Here is a 15,626-nt window from a genome sequence, read left to right on the forward strand (position 1 = left end):
GAAGGACATAATAGTTAATAGCGAAACCGAAAGATCTCTCAACTCGCGAAATAGCACAAGTAAATTAATGAAACATCTAAAGTAGTGCCACGCTAATCTTTTTGATTCCTGATAAAACACAAACTATGCTTTTGTGCTGTGAACTTGAATTGAAGAGAATAAAGGGATAGAAATGCAGAAAAAGATTGTGTAGCCTGGCAGTGCCACCGCTCCCACCACGCGCATCACGCACTTTGCGTTGGGCACCAAAGGACCCAAATGTAACCAATGAATAGTAGCTTTACTGCAAACTGCGTTTCACTCTTCATCAATAACGTTTACAATGTCAAAATGCACTAACACGATGTTACATGCAAGTTTGATACCTTTTGGGTTCTCTCAATCACCACGTAGTACTAGAATTGGTGGGTCTTCAATCATTCGTTTTCCAAGCATTTAGGCTACATGAAGCACATGATATGCTGAGTCGACTGAAACGCATTCCATTCAGATACTGTAGCTAGGTGGATACCAGGCTCATAATTCACTTGTATTCGCAAAACGAAATGTGAAGCAACATGTCATTGCATACTTCCATTTCCAAAGCAATGTGCATATTATTGTTAATATTGTGCTATCAATGTAACTCAAACAAATAAGGCTTGTAAACAAGAGCTGGCAAAAGGGCATTATGACAACGTAAAGATCAATGCTCTTAAAGTGACAGTGCACCATTTATAAGTAAAACAGCATTTCTTCAGAAATTAATGTTTAAAAATACACAGTAATGGTCTGTAAATAATAGGCCTTTTATTTTACTTTAGGTGTTTGAGTTATCATTTAAATGTCACTCACTCAAAGCCACTCACTTAGGGCACCGAAATGGCCAGCAGGCCACCATCTTGACATGTCTTTATTAAAGGAGACATATTATACCTCTTTTTAAACAAGTTAGAATAGGTCTATGGGCTATACAAAACATGTTCATAAAGTTTTTTGCACAAAATCAATCTCACATAAAAAGATCTCTGCAGCCTAATTCTTGCCAGCTTCAGTCCCTTTCAGAATGAGCCGTTTAAGGACTCTATCACTTTTATGCAAATAAGCTACTGCTGACCACGCCCCCCCTGTCAGATGTTTACGCTGTTCGTTTTCTTCACGTGAAAACTTCCACTGCTTGGGTGAAAATGACAGAATACAGAGGCGCACTCTAGCCCAACATTTTCGACCCAGAGTCGGACCCAGATCAAGATGAAGAGGAGCCACCTGCAGAAACACCTTCACGAATGCTGCAAGCAGTTTCTAAATGGTTTGTTAACTTTTTAAATCAATGTATATGCTATCTCTCCTACGTGCCAAATTAGTCTTGGCTATTAGCCTTCACCCTGTTCAGCCTGTTACGAAGTAAACGTAATGTAATTTTTCGTGACAAAGCCAGTCTTTTTACAATATTTAATATTTGCTTGTATTTGAAACTTCACTAGATTCACAGCACTTGATTAGCTTTTATTATTATTATTATTATTTTAATTATTATATAGGTGTGCTTGTGGAAATTGTTGGGCAGTGCCAACTGAGGCAGAGTATATGCTGCCAGGAGATTACACAGGTAACTTTTCTAAGATACAGAAAGGCCTGCAAATATCTTACCGTGTTACTAACTTATTTATAAATGAGCTAGCGAGTATGCTGCCATATTACTCACTCATTTACGAATAATGCTAGGGACTGTGCTAGCATAGCACTCACCTTACCATACCATTATAGATCACACGACGTCTGCAGCAGACGGGTTTATACCCGGTGTGCCTGAATGTTTATTCTCTTCAGAACGCACTGAACATATACAGAGCTGACCATGGGGCCTTACGGCTACGGGGAATAGAGCAGTATGTGTGTTATTTATTAAGCTACTTATTCGTTTTTCCCAGTGTTTATGAGAAGTGACAGGCTACCGTTTTTATCAGCAAAAGCAGATGTTAGTCTTACTAATGTTCATAGGTCACTAATGGCCTTACACACCAACACATGGCCCAATTGTTGTTTTCTTTCTTTTTATGTATGGCTATTGTCTGCAAATTCAGCAGGTATCAAACATACACTCGTGACACATTTAAATATAAATAAAATTACAATATATTTATTACACAAAACAGAAATAAAACATGACATATGCAATATGACAATTGCACTTTGTGCACTTTGCACTTTTGACAGAACTGACAGATTATGTAACCTGCTAACTACTGCAATGTTTTTTTTTTTTTTTTTTAGTCGTTACAGATAGCTTGCCTACAGGAGCTTTGTTGGTGTTGGGGATTCCTTGGATGCAGAATAAGGGTCGTCATCCCGTCATGTGTGGTCCTGCGTGTTCGTCTGGAGTTTCCTGACAGCCAAGGACAATACGTGGGCTTCAAACTGCCTCCCCTGGATTGAAGCGAGACACATAGTTGGCGATCACCTCCTCCTCCTTCTCTGGGTGCTCAAACTCTGAGGACAGGTCCGGAGGAATGCTTATTTTCAGGAGTTCCTCCCTGTATGCTTCTTGGTCCACAAAGACCTCGCCCATGATGAAGCCCATCAAGTGTTCCACATACCCTGTGCAATATTTCACAAACACTTCTGTAACTATGTACATAGTTTGTAAAGTATTTCATTGTACATTTATTTATTGTTTTGTTCATTGTAAAGACACCATAGTGCAATAGCATGCAAAATGAACAGATATTATTGTTGATAAATAAAAAATGATGTAACTTATGGAATGTTGTCTCGGTTTTGATGGGTTTCACCCTGCACTCTCCCTGTACTTTGGGAAATGCATCCTGTAGAGAGGGTCCCCAGAGGATAAGGTGGCCTGGTCTCGTGCAGCATCCTCATTGTAATGCAGAGCAGCCAGGTAGAGTATTGCGCAGTAAAGAGAAAACCAAACATGAAAATAATGGCATGCACATAATATGCACGTTTACTTTGAGCTAAAAACTGAGGCTACAACTTCTTGCACTGTCAGTACTATATCTCGCGTTATTTACAACAGCAAACATTAGCCTAGACCAAGAGCTTACTGGCCACCTTCATTGTAGATAACATGACCATATCTAACTCCTTATCAGTAAGGACAAAACGACTACAAATTGTGACAAACCCTTGCAGCTTAAATGAAATAGAGCTATAGGGGAAATGTGCAAACACTGGATAACGTTATAAAGTGAGGCTACAAGCTAACATTAGCTTATACTAAGGGCTTTTAGCTGTTGGTCGCCTCAATTGTGGATAACATGACAATATTTAATGGAGGTCTAGCGTCTAGACATTTTAACAATCATTACTTTCAGATATTATTGACTGGGATTGTCAAATATGACTCGATCGGCTGTGTGCTGCATTTGCAATTTGGAATGGAGAAAATGCTCACTCCAAGCAGATGCAGGGCTAACGTTAGCCGTAATGTTTGCGTTAGCTTGTGCTTAAATGACAAAACACGAACAATCTAACGTTGGTTCATGCGTAACTGCGATAGGAACACAAAAGTCATTATTTGAAAGTACTTACATGTCTCTCATCTTGTGACTTGCCACGGACAGTAGGTACAGATCCCTCTGTCAAACGAAGTTTGATGGCTAATCCCTCAGTGTACTGTCCTAGGTTTTCAAAGCAGTCTGCCTTGAAGTGGTTCCACACACAAGATTTTTGCCGACTGTTGCTGGAACATGGCCATCGAAAATGAAGTGGAGCCACTCGGTTCTTCTGTCGTCTTTGGCTGGGAGAAAGTGCAAGGATTTGTGTTGTTCTGTGCAGCCAACAACACAACACTTCATGTGTGACTTGCTCTTGCTTGTAGTCATTGCGCTTGGTGTCCGTGCTCGTTAAACCAGCAAACTAATGGCGGATCTTCAACTAATTGGGTGGGTGGGGCTATATGGAGGTGAGGGGTGGCGCCAGGGTGGTTCTATGCAAATTCCCTTATTTTGACGTCAGGTTAAGGGAGCCAGAAAATGGCTCATAGAAGCCTATGATTCCTGACACCAAATAGTGGGGGGCCTTAAGCACATTTTCGCGCAAATTCATCTAAAAGCGCCAAATTTTGCACAGATGTAGCTTAGGTCATACTGAAATTATTTAGCTAGGGCACCGGAGACAGCGACCCTTGGGTCCAAGATGGCGGCCAAATCCAATATGGCCGCTGCGCGAAAAGGGTTCCGGCTATAACTTTTGAACTACATGAGTTACAAATACAAACTTGATATCTTTTTCAGCTTAATTGATCATGGGGAATACATTGGAATGTTAATATTTATGACCCGGTGCATCTGGACCACTTATTCCTCCAATTCTAATATGGCCGCTGTCCAAAAAAGCAGTTTCGGCTGTAGTATGGGGCCTTACACCCCATTGTTTGTGCAAATTAATCTACAAGCAACAAATTTGCCACGGATGCAGCTGAGGGAATGATGAAATGATTTAGCCAGGCCGCCCAAGCCAGTGGTCCCTGAGACCAACCTGGCAGCCAAATCCAAAATGGTTGTCGCCTGAAAGAGATTCGGCTATAGCTTTGGAGCCAGATGCGATACAAATACAAACTTGATGTCTATTTTACCTTTTTTGATGATGGGAAACCCATAGGAATCAGTGTTGCGCGGGTTTGGTCACAAGCGGCCCGCGGTCGCCCGATATTTTAATCAACCCGACCTCAACTCGGACCGCGAATATTAATTAGGACAAAATTATACCCGACCCGCGATCCGACCCGCTTATTTACAAAATGTGTGCTTTTGGTTATAGGCTGCATGCAGCGTGACAGTAGGCCATTTCTGTAAAACAAACTAATTTATTTGCGAAACTTTATGCAGTAGAACTACACGCAGTAGGCATGCAGGACATAGGCTAATGTTTGCGCAGGAGAGAGAATGAGATTAAGAGCGCAAGCATGCACGCAACCATTAGAACACTAGGATAAGATTTGAAGGCCATGGACATACATCTTTCTTTCGAAAACAGAAATGGTGAGGTAAGGTAGGCAAGACAGATACATTGCTGGTCAAAACGTAAGAACTGGTTTATAATGCTGAATGAAGCACAAAGCTTTACTAAAGCACATCCACTGTTTAAAGTCACAAACACAACGAACTAAGGTAACTTTTATGCATGCGGGCAGCGGCCATATTGGATTGGCTGCCATCTTGGCCCCGAGGGTCTCTGGCTCCGGCGCCCTAGCTAAATCATTTCAGTATAACTTATTTATGTGCTTAAGGCCCCCCACTAAAAATCGTTCAACTGACTCACAGAAAACGTATGGATGGCTTTTTTGCACGCGTGGAGTGTTGTTAGGAGCAGTAGAGACCCAAATGGAGGTACAAAAGGATGCAAAAAGTGAAATTTGCATAATATGTCCCCTTTAAAGGAACCGTATGTAAAAAATTTATTTCAATTAATCATAAAATTGCCCTGATATGTCACTAGACATTAAGAAAGTAGTGTAGTACCCGTTTTGGCCACAAAAGCTTTAAAATATAGTAGGCTCTCTATTGATTTTAATGAGTAGGCCTAGGCCTTAAAGTTACAGTATTTCTATCACAATTTACCAGACTTTGACCTTTTGTCAGTTTTTAACAAAATTCTGACTATGATTGTTCCTTGTATTGCATTGAGCACTGCGCCTATTGCATTCTACTGTTGCCTTAAGCCTAGCTCAGTCATTATGCTATACCACATCTCCCTCCCTTGGAAGAGCAAGCTGCATTGAGCGTAATAAACTGCATTTAGAATGGCAAATCCATATTTCTAGATATTTTGGTGAAAGTAACTTAAAAGTAATGCAATAGTAGTGTAATGCCTTACAATTCAGAGACAGTAATATTATAATGTAACAAATTACTTTGAAATGACAGTAATAAGTAATGCATAGTACATTACGATTTTGAAGTAACTTGCCCAACACTGTATATATATATATATATATATATATATATATATATATATATATATATTTTTTTTTTTTTTATTATTTATTTATTTATTTTTTTTTTTTGAACGGATAGATGGATGGATGGATGAATGGAGCCTAGTTGTAGGCCTAGGCTTAATTTTTAATGAGTGAATGTTTAATCAGTGATAAAACAAGTAGCCTAAAAGGCAACATTCGAAATGAGGAGAAATAAGGCAAGATAAGAGTAATTGGGGAGAAAAACTGAGTAGCCTTGGCTATTTTTAAGATCTTAACGTGTACGTTAAGTTTTTCGCCAAGCATGGAAAGATAGCCTTATCACCTACAAAAAAGCACTCAACGAAGCCAAGTCAACTTACTACTCCTCGCTGATCGAAGAAAACAAAAACAATACAAAATTTCTCTTTACCACAATATCCCGCCTGACGAAGAACCACACCGAAGTAACCGAATCTATCCCTATTTGCCTAAACAGTAATGACTTCATGAACTTTTTCAATGACAAAATTGAAACAATTAGAGATAAGATTAATATCCAGTCAGTCTCACCAAATATTTATACTCCATTGCTGAACGGTAGCGAAAACATAATTGAATCACAGATGAGACGAACAACGTTGAATTCATTTACACCTATTGACATATTAGACCTCACTTCCACAATCTCTTCATCAAAATCTACAACTAGTCTACTAGATCCTATTCCTACTCATCTTCTGAAGACTGCTCTTCCTTTCTTGGATAATGCTTTGCTCCAGATTATAAATAACTCACTGCTATCAGGCCATGTACCACAGTCGTTTAAGTTATCTGTCATTAAGCCATCCCTCAAAAAGCCTACCCTTGACCCTAACAACCTGGCCAACTATAGGCCTATATCTAATCTCCCTTTTTTGTCAAAAATACTAGAAAAAATAGTGTCGAAACAAATTGGTACCTTCTTGCATATGAATAAAATCCAAGAATTATATCAGTCTGGTTTCAGAGCTCACCACAGTACTGAATCAGCCTTAGTTAAAGTTTTTAATGACCTCCTCATCGCTGCCGATAATGGACATATATCAATATTGGTCCTCCTGGACCTCAGTGCTGCCTTTGACACCATAGACCACAACATACTACTCCACAGGCTTGAACATTCGATAGGCATTAAAGACTCAGCACTCGCTTGGTTTAGATCATACCTTTCCAACCGCAGACAATTTGTACAGGTTCACAATGAACCATCTACCCAGACTATGGTAAAATATGGGGTGCCTCAAGGCTCAGTACTAGGGCCCCTGTTATTTTCTCTCTATATGCTTCCTCTAGGCTCAGAAATTAGGAAACATGGCATTAAATGTCATTCTTATGCAGACGATACACAACTATACCTTTCCATAAAACCTGACGAATTGACTCCGTTAGCCAAACTTGACATATGTATACGAGACATAAAGACATGGATGACAAACAATTTCCTGCTTTTGAACTCCGATAAAACAGAAGTCATGGTTTTAGGTCCTAAAAAGATGAGGGATATCCTATCCTCATCACAGGCTACATTTACTGATCTCCGACTATCCTCATCCACATGTGTTAAAAATCTAGGAGTTACAATTGACCAAGACCTATCACTAAGTAATCACATAAAACAGATTACCAAAGTTTCATTCTATCATTTAAGGAACATTTCAAAGATAAGGAAGTCTTTATCCCTACCAGACGCTGAGAAATTAATCCATGCTTTTGTCACCTCAAGGATTGATTATTGCAATGCTCTATACGCTGGATGCAATAACACCTGTCTAAAGAGCTTACAGCTTATACAAAATGCAGCTGCTCGCACACTCACTAGAACTAAAAAATATGAACATATTTCCCCTATCCTGGCATCTCTACACTGGCTGCCTGTTAGAAGTCGCATTGACTTCAAAATATTACTTCTAACATACAAAGCCATTAATGGCCAGGCACCAGAATATATTAAAGATCTCCTAGTTCCATATAACCCACCCAGACCGCTACGATCACAGAATACTGGCCTTCTTGTAATTCCAAGAATCTCAAAAACTACAGTAGGAGGCAGAGCTTTCAGCTATCGCGCACCCCTCCTCTGGAATAATCTTCCTACCTCAATTCGACTAGCAGACACCCTCCCTATTTTTAAGTCTAGACTTAAAACATACCTCTTTACTGCCTCCCATAGTTAGGTATGGTGCGTGGAAATTCACCCACCTCAGGGTTTTTTGGAATGGACCACCCTGCTGAGTCCTCGTGTGACTGGCACCCCAGTCGCGCGTGCGATGGTGGTCACTGACCATACCTGCGCTGGTGTCGACTACCCCTCACCATGCCTTAGTTATGCTGCTATAGCATAGTGCTGTCATGGACTTTTCATGTGTCACGCCGTACAACCCCCCCCCCCTCTCCCCCCTTCTCTCTCTCTCTCTCTCAACTCTCCCTCTCTTGCCTATTCCCACCATGGTATACTGTAACAATATATAGTACTACTGATTACTTATTGACATTAACCATTTTGATTTTCAGTAATACTAACCCACTCTACATCTCTCTTTCTTCCCCCTTACTGTACCTCACTTGTGAGGTATATCATCACCAGTCATCAACCATCCGTGTGTTGGCCCTCCTCTCACCCATCTCACCTGAAGTCCCATCCTCGACTGCCCTATTACTGCCCCCTATCTGGACTCCTGGCCCGTACAGCCTAGCGACCCACCACCAGCCTATGACAACTCTGCCTGGATTACTGGCCCATCCGCCAACCCACCACATGCCCCTCGAAAACTCCCTTCCCCTGGACAATCCCAACGCTGGACTATTGAACTTTCTGTCACTAAATCAGGAATAACGAATTACCATAACGGATACGTAATCATCCCACCTCTTGTAACTTTCAGCTCAAGTGCTTAACACCATGTCTTATTCTCTACACCCGACTATCATATGCATTTGTCATGTATACAGACCTTACTGTCATGTACTGACCCTAGGCAGATGGGTCAGGCCCTTGAGTCGTGGATCTGCTCGAGGTTTCTTCCTATATATATCTCCAATTCTAGGGAGTTTTTCCTCGCCCCTGTTACCCATGGGCCTCTCTCTTGCTTTCCTTTTCTTCCTTTCTTTCCTTCTTTCTCTGATTGCCTACATTCTGTAAAGCGCCATGATACATGTGTTATGTTTTGGCGCTCTATAAGCACAATAAATTGAAATTGAAATTAATATAAAATTTGAACTGAGACAAGAATAGATATTCCACAGCTGGTTCTGAACCCATCAATCAGCAAGTTTAATTTTATTTTTTTATTTTTTTTATGTTGACCCAAAATCCTGGAAACCCAGGAATATCACGTTGTTGGGCAGTGAATGGATGTAGCCCTAACTAGATTGTGGTGGATCAATCATACAGTGGGCATTACTTTGAAATGGCCACTTCAGTCGCGCATTACGCGGCGTGAAGCTGCGTGAAACTTTAGTACCACTTTCAGCCACTGTGCGTCACTCTGCCACTGTACATCGCTCTGTCAGTAGCCTGCCTGCCGCCCCTTCTGAAGCAGGAGGCTACCTTTAAACATAATTGTTGCCGAGAGGAATCCCAGCCTACAAATTCAATAACAAAATAAATCATGCATAATTAAACATTACCTCGATTCAGGCTACTTGGGTATGGCTTAAGGCTTCACAGTGGTAACGAAAATCGAAATCTGCTTTTGATAGCCTACCGGTACCGCTCCACAAAACGAAAAAATATCTTAATTTGCTGTCTACGTTATTGTTAGTGTTGGGGGTAACGCAACTACGCAAATCAAAACAGTGTCTTGTGCAAGAACTGTTCATGCAGACTACAACTGTCGCGATGTAGCCTACACAACTTTGTTCCAAATTGATGCAGTGAATTAGCAAGATACCATCAGAAGCCAACAATCATAAAACACCTGTGCGTGCGCCCTCTCTCCCCTGCGCATGAAGCTGTCTGCGTGTTGTAGGCTAGATTTGCGTGAGTTCTTTCTATCTGCTTTACTTTTGCGAGTTGCGACCACCTAGGCTATGTTATAGACATTCTATGAGGTACCAGTGTTTAGCTGTGTCACAAAACAATAAGCTTTGTCAGACTACTTTTAAAATGATATTCAGGGCTATATACATTTTAAACATTCGGGGCTGAAGACCCGACAAGGCCTTGCGTTAATTCTTCAGGTGGGAAGTGTCAGGAATTTTCATACGAGAGACGCTCTCATTGGTGGTTAGGATATGGAGTAGGGGATTGACAGCAACATAGCCAATCACATTATGAGAGATGCTGAATTTAAAGAAGCCCTATGCAGGTCTGGTTATTCCTTCGCTGTTTCTGGGTTTTCGCCTGATTTGGGCTCACATTTTTCACGACATAGCTCCCCCTGCAGCTTCGGTAGCCAGTGACTGCTACGCTAAACCCCCACTAGCTAGCGAGCTAGCCATCAAGAAACCAAGCTAAACACATACAGGGCTCACAATAAAACGGTCGAGCAAATACATTGTTCAAGAGACTATCAAACCACAATACAAAAATGAAGTTCACCCAAGGGTAGGCTACTTACAATTTCAACAGCAACAAAGCCAAGTCGGAGTCCATTTTGCAGTCTTCTTAGAAACTATAATCTGACTACATTTTCGAGGTGCGATTAGATACTTCCGCTGAGTTACATCCGGATTTGTTCGGACCGTGACCAGAAAGATGCATATTCTGTTTTTCCGCGGAGAAGCACTAGGGGGAGACGAAGCACCCACCAAACGACGCAAAAAGAGTTGTAGAACCATCAGAACGACTCTCAACCTGCATAATTAAGGTCATTTTTGCTAAAATTGTTGCATAGGGCTTCTTTAACATCAACTGCGATGTTTGATTTTAAATTGATGTAAATTTAGCCGGGACTGTAAGCTGGCACACGCGGGTGCTCGATATTTTCCGTGGGTGCTCGAGCGACAGAGAACCCACAGTATCGGCGCCTATGAGCTAGAGCAGGGGTTCCCAAACTTTTCCACGACAAGGCCCCCCAAATACCACTAGGTTCTGGCCAAGGACCCCCTTGATGTTTTATTAATTAAACCCATCGACAATACTACGGCAAATGTAAAAATACATTAAGCTAATCTAATAATTATTTTAGCCACAACCACATCGCGATGGAGCATACAGTGTGTAAAATTTTTATTTGGGGCTTTCTGCTATATGAGAGCCATCACTCTACTATTATTCCCAGTCATTATCATGGGAAATATGTTCAGATATGCGTCACATTATTATAATGGCATTGTATAACAACCCTCATAGTATATTTTAAATGTTTCAAATGTATTTATTTCTTGCTTTTATTTTTCCCTCCAACTTGCTGAGGCCCCCCTGGCACCCCCTCCCGGCCCCCACTTTGAAAACCACTGAGCTAGAGCATAGGGGAGAACCGGGACGAATGAAACACTTTTTAATTACACGTAATTTACAAAGACATCGTAAAACACTGAAAGTTAATATTTTGTCACTAGCAACATACATCTGTCCTTTGTCAAATACAGTTGCATGTATAGCTCTGAACAAAACCGTTCAAGAGTTATTTAAGGAGAAGTCAAACGTGTGTTTTGTTTCATTCATCCCTCCTGGCTGGGACAAATGAAATAGGGGGGCGAATGAAACATCCTTTAAATGAAAACATCCTTTAAATGAAAAACACTCTTCAATAATCAAAAAAATAAACCACTAATGAAGTAAACTTGTGACCATCAAAAATCGTTTATCGCCTGTAACAGGAAGGCATTTGGCTGAGCAACGGATGTTAATATGCTCTATATTTTGTCCAAATGATGTCTGTCTATCGTTGCACTCGGAGAAAACCGGAATGTTTCATTCGTCCTGCGTTTCTTCTACGGCTGCAAACGGGATTCACTCACAGTTAACCAAATATTTCTTTATTACGGCAGGGCAGGCATATTTCTGGCTATTAAATTATTTCTAAACCAGTCTGCTAAAGTCTGTAGTGAAGTCTGTGCAGGGTTTTCCAGGCTCCATTTCGTTTCGTGGGTTGTTGCAGCGTCGTTGCAGCGTCACTGGAGAAATACAAATTAAAGTCGCGTGATCCCGCCTACTGTATTGCCCTCTTAAAGGAGAACTTGGCAACTATTTCAACGTAATAAACCCGTTTAGAAATCATTTGGATGGTTAAATGACCTGTTCCGGTGAAAATGGTGACTTTTCCCGCTGCCCCTAGCGTCCCCAGGCGGAAAACCAACCTTGCAACATTGAGACTACCGTCCCGGAAAGAGAAGTGAGAAACAAGAAACTCGTTTTAAATCGTGTTTCTTACCTTGTAACATCCACATTGTCTGCCGAACTTATGCTAACCGTTTTGCTAGCTTGTAAACAAATCCATGTGCTTTATTGTTACCTTTTTCCACAGTTTGAAATAGCATAATGCACAATTTCTCCAGAAGAGGGGGAAATCCTGCCAAGTTTCCCTTTAAATCATAAAATATTCTGTGGTCTCAGTTCACAGTTGAATGGGTACCCTATGCTTGCTCAAAATATATGCTTTGTCTAGTAGAGGTGCTTCAAATTGGAGCTTTTAAAAATCGCCTGTCTCAGAATATGTAGAAGAGTCGGTCATTTTGTGCAAAACTGTCACATCCATAACGCCAACATAATGCCATGGTAGCCTATTTAGTTGCCGTTGCGGACGTGACAGTTTTGCGTGGTATTGCCCCCGTATCGTTATATAAAGCTCTTTTCTCGCTGTCTAGATTTCTCCTCTTTGAGCATCGATGATTTGAAAATAACTTACTTATCGCTAACTTTGTACATTACATTTAGATCCATCTGATTGTTTGTCGTCCCGTCTCCTCTCCTTATTTTGAATAAAGCAACTTGTATTTTTATACTAATATCTGTTGTGTGCTTCTGTGTCCTGGGCATTGGTAAAAGTTTATGGGGGGGAGTGTCTGAGCGAAAGCTACTGGTTGTACAGCTGTAAGGTGGACACTCCTTCTTTTTCTAGCATATTGGGCAGGATGCCCAGTGACACAGAAGATGACCACTCAGGGCCAAGTAGTTCAAGGGGGAGGGCTATCAATTTACTAAATATACCATCTCAGGGAACTGATACCCCTACTTCACCTTTACTCATGCCATGGTTTTACAGTGCCCCCTGGCTCCCAAAGTTCAGTGGGGAGCGGCGGCAATTTGGGCAATGGCGAGCTCAGGTGGAAGCTATGCTGTGTGCACAACCTCTCTCTGGCGAACAACAAGCCGACTTCTTGTTCAGCGCATCAGAAGGAAAAGCCAGACGTAAAGTGGCACTGCTGGACGACCAAAGATGTGACACAGGCGAAAAAACTTCTTGTGGCCTTACAGGAGTTGTATGGGGAGACCGCCAGCATAGCCCAAACATGTGCAGCATTCTTCAAGTGTCGCCAATGCCCTGAGGAGAAGGTGGGGGAGTTTATCCTTCGACTGCGAGAGTGCCATGCTAAGTGGCGACAATTAGACAGAGAAGCTGCAGGAGACGAAGATGAAGCACTGTTGGACAGTTTGTGCTTGGCTTGAAGTCTGGTTTAGGTGCAAACCTGAGCAGTGGAACGAGGAGGATCAGACAAATGCCGTAAGAGCACCACCCAAACTGACTCTTCGATTATCTCCATTCCAGGTGAGGGCCTGACTGCTGACCAACAACAGTGGGCAACAATCATCTGATCTTGTGTCATTCCTTACAGAGCAATCACGTTCAACTTTGATCTCAGCTGCATGTTAAACTCCAAAACTTCCGTTTTAAGTAGTTTGGTTCTAAAGCACAGCTCAGCTAGTGCAATGTTAACTGACAGAGCAATAGGCCCATGGAATTTAACACACACAATATGTGTGCATGTGATACACACAGGCGCGCCTGCAGGTGTACGTCCGTACGCACTGTGCGTACCATCACTCAACAACGAGACAAATTTACCTTGTGTGTGTGTATATTCACACCATATTGGCATACCATACTTTTCCAACTATGCACAGTATCCCATTAGTTGCATACCATCAGGCTATTTACAATTTTCTATTAAGTAAAGTTAGTGAACACTTATCAAAATTAACGCGCACACATGTTTGAGCAGGAGAGAATACGCACGCAAGCACGCATAGGCTACTTGTTTTCTTTTACTCGGCTTTCTATATGGTTATCAGCACACAATGTTGAGCTAATTCACTCACTCAATACTCATCATGGATATCACAAGTTTAAACAACGAAAACAGAAAGAATGGAGGCAGCAAAACTAGAGGAGCTATTCAAGATGGGCAAGAACAAGGTTGGCTAAGCAATTGGTGTGCTTGTCAGAACGACTGCATTACAGCTGTTTAAAGCCAGACGTTACAGTACGCTATAACACAACTAAAGGTAGCTTTAGGGATGTATAAAGTTGCCCAAATGAATAGGTAATTGTAGACGTTGTTGTTGAATTATTGCATGTGGATGTCGTTATGCTATGTATGCACGAACCTAAAGGAAAAATACTGTCCACGCGTGAACGTTTTTTATTTTATTTTTTTCGGCGGGGGGGGGATGGGTGTGCGTACCATAGCATTAATTCCTGCAGGCGCCCCTGGATACACACATCGAATGTGAGTGCATTGTTGAATGACGAAATGTCACAGGGTGCGGAACCAAAGGTGCTTGGGCCTGTCATCGCCACCTGAGGGTATGTTTTCTTTGGCTCTCTATATGGAAAGGGTAACTTATTTATCGCACTGATGAAATTCACCTAATAATTAGTATATTAGATAGTATATTGATATGCAGCCTTGGAATTGCACTGATGATCTAGTAGTGATTTTTAGTTTCTTGCTTTTAGGAACACAATGTAATGAAAACTCCTGGAGAGCACCAATGTGTTGCTTTGGTAATAAACACTTATCTGCTTTTGCAGATATGCAGCATATCATGTCCATACCTTGCTCTTGGGTGCTCCTTGTTGGTGCCCCATCCCCAATCCCAATCCTCCCCCACCTTTCTTATGCAGCCCTTGCCACTTAATCTACTAAACCCCTCTTCTACTGCACTTTTTACCCCCCCCCCCCCCACAAATAGGCTGACACCAGACATAATTTCACTGCATTTCTTACTTCCAGTAACTATATGCATGTGACAATAAACTTCCTTGTATCCCTGTATCCTTAAGTTCAAAACAAAGAAAGGCCCAGCAGAGAGAGTAATAGAGGAAGTGCATAGAGTTGCAGTTTGCACATCAAAAATATATATATATTCTGTGGAAGAAAGGAAGAGTCAGGCACACTCAATTGTATACAATACCATTTAGGTTACTGTTTCTATTTAGATTCTGTTCACCTTAAAGGAGAATTCCGGTGTGATATTGACCTAAAGTGTGTTGAAACATGATACCGAGTGTGAACGTATGTCTCATAGCCCATCTTGGCTTGTCCCCTGCACTCCAAAATCTGGCGCTAGTTAGCCGATGCTACCAACAGCTTTTTCAATGGTGGTGCTTCGGCATCGGGCTAGCCATGCAAATAAATCACTGTTTTACACCATTTACGAGGCTCAATGTATCTCCACACTTCATTGGTAGACTTCCTAGGGCCCTGACATTTAAAACGAGACATTGAGAACTTTGAAAAAGCACTGGTAGTTTACTTACGAGACAATTTATGCAGACAGTATCTTCACGAAGTTTAG

At 41.5% G+C, this 15,626-nt stretch overlaps 1 long non-coding RNA gene across 1 annotated transcript; it reads left to right on the forward strand.

Moving 5' to 3' along the window:
• Positions 1 to 1,159: 1,159 nt before the first annotated feature.
• LOC143104675 (uncharacterized) lies at positions 1,160 to 1,868 on the forward strand. Its single transcript, XR_012983116.1, has 3 exons — positions 1,160 to 1,288; positions 1,521 to 1,588; positions 1,810 to 1,868. It is a non-coding gene; the product is annotated as an uncharacterized LOC143104675 (long non-coding RNA).
• Positions 1,869 to 15,626: the final 13,758 nt, after the last annotated feature.

Source organism: Alosa pseudoharengus, unplaced genomic scaffold (genome assembly GCF_046254945.1).
Source record: "Alosa pseudoharengus isolate Yale_2024_CS ecotype anadromous, Long Island Sound unplaced genomic scaffold, YU_APseudo_1.1 YU_APseudo_1.1_scf_5, whole genome shotgun sequence".
Lineage (NCBI taxonomy): Eukaryota > Metazoa > Chordata > Actinopteri > Clupeiformes > Clupeidae > Alosa > Alosa pseudoharengus.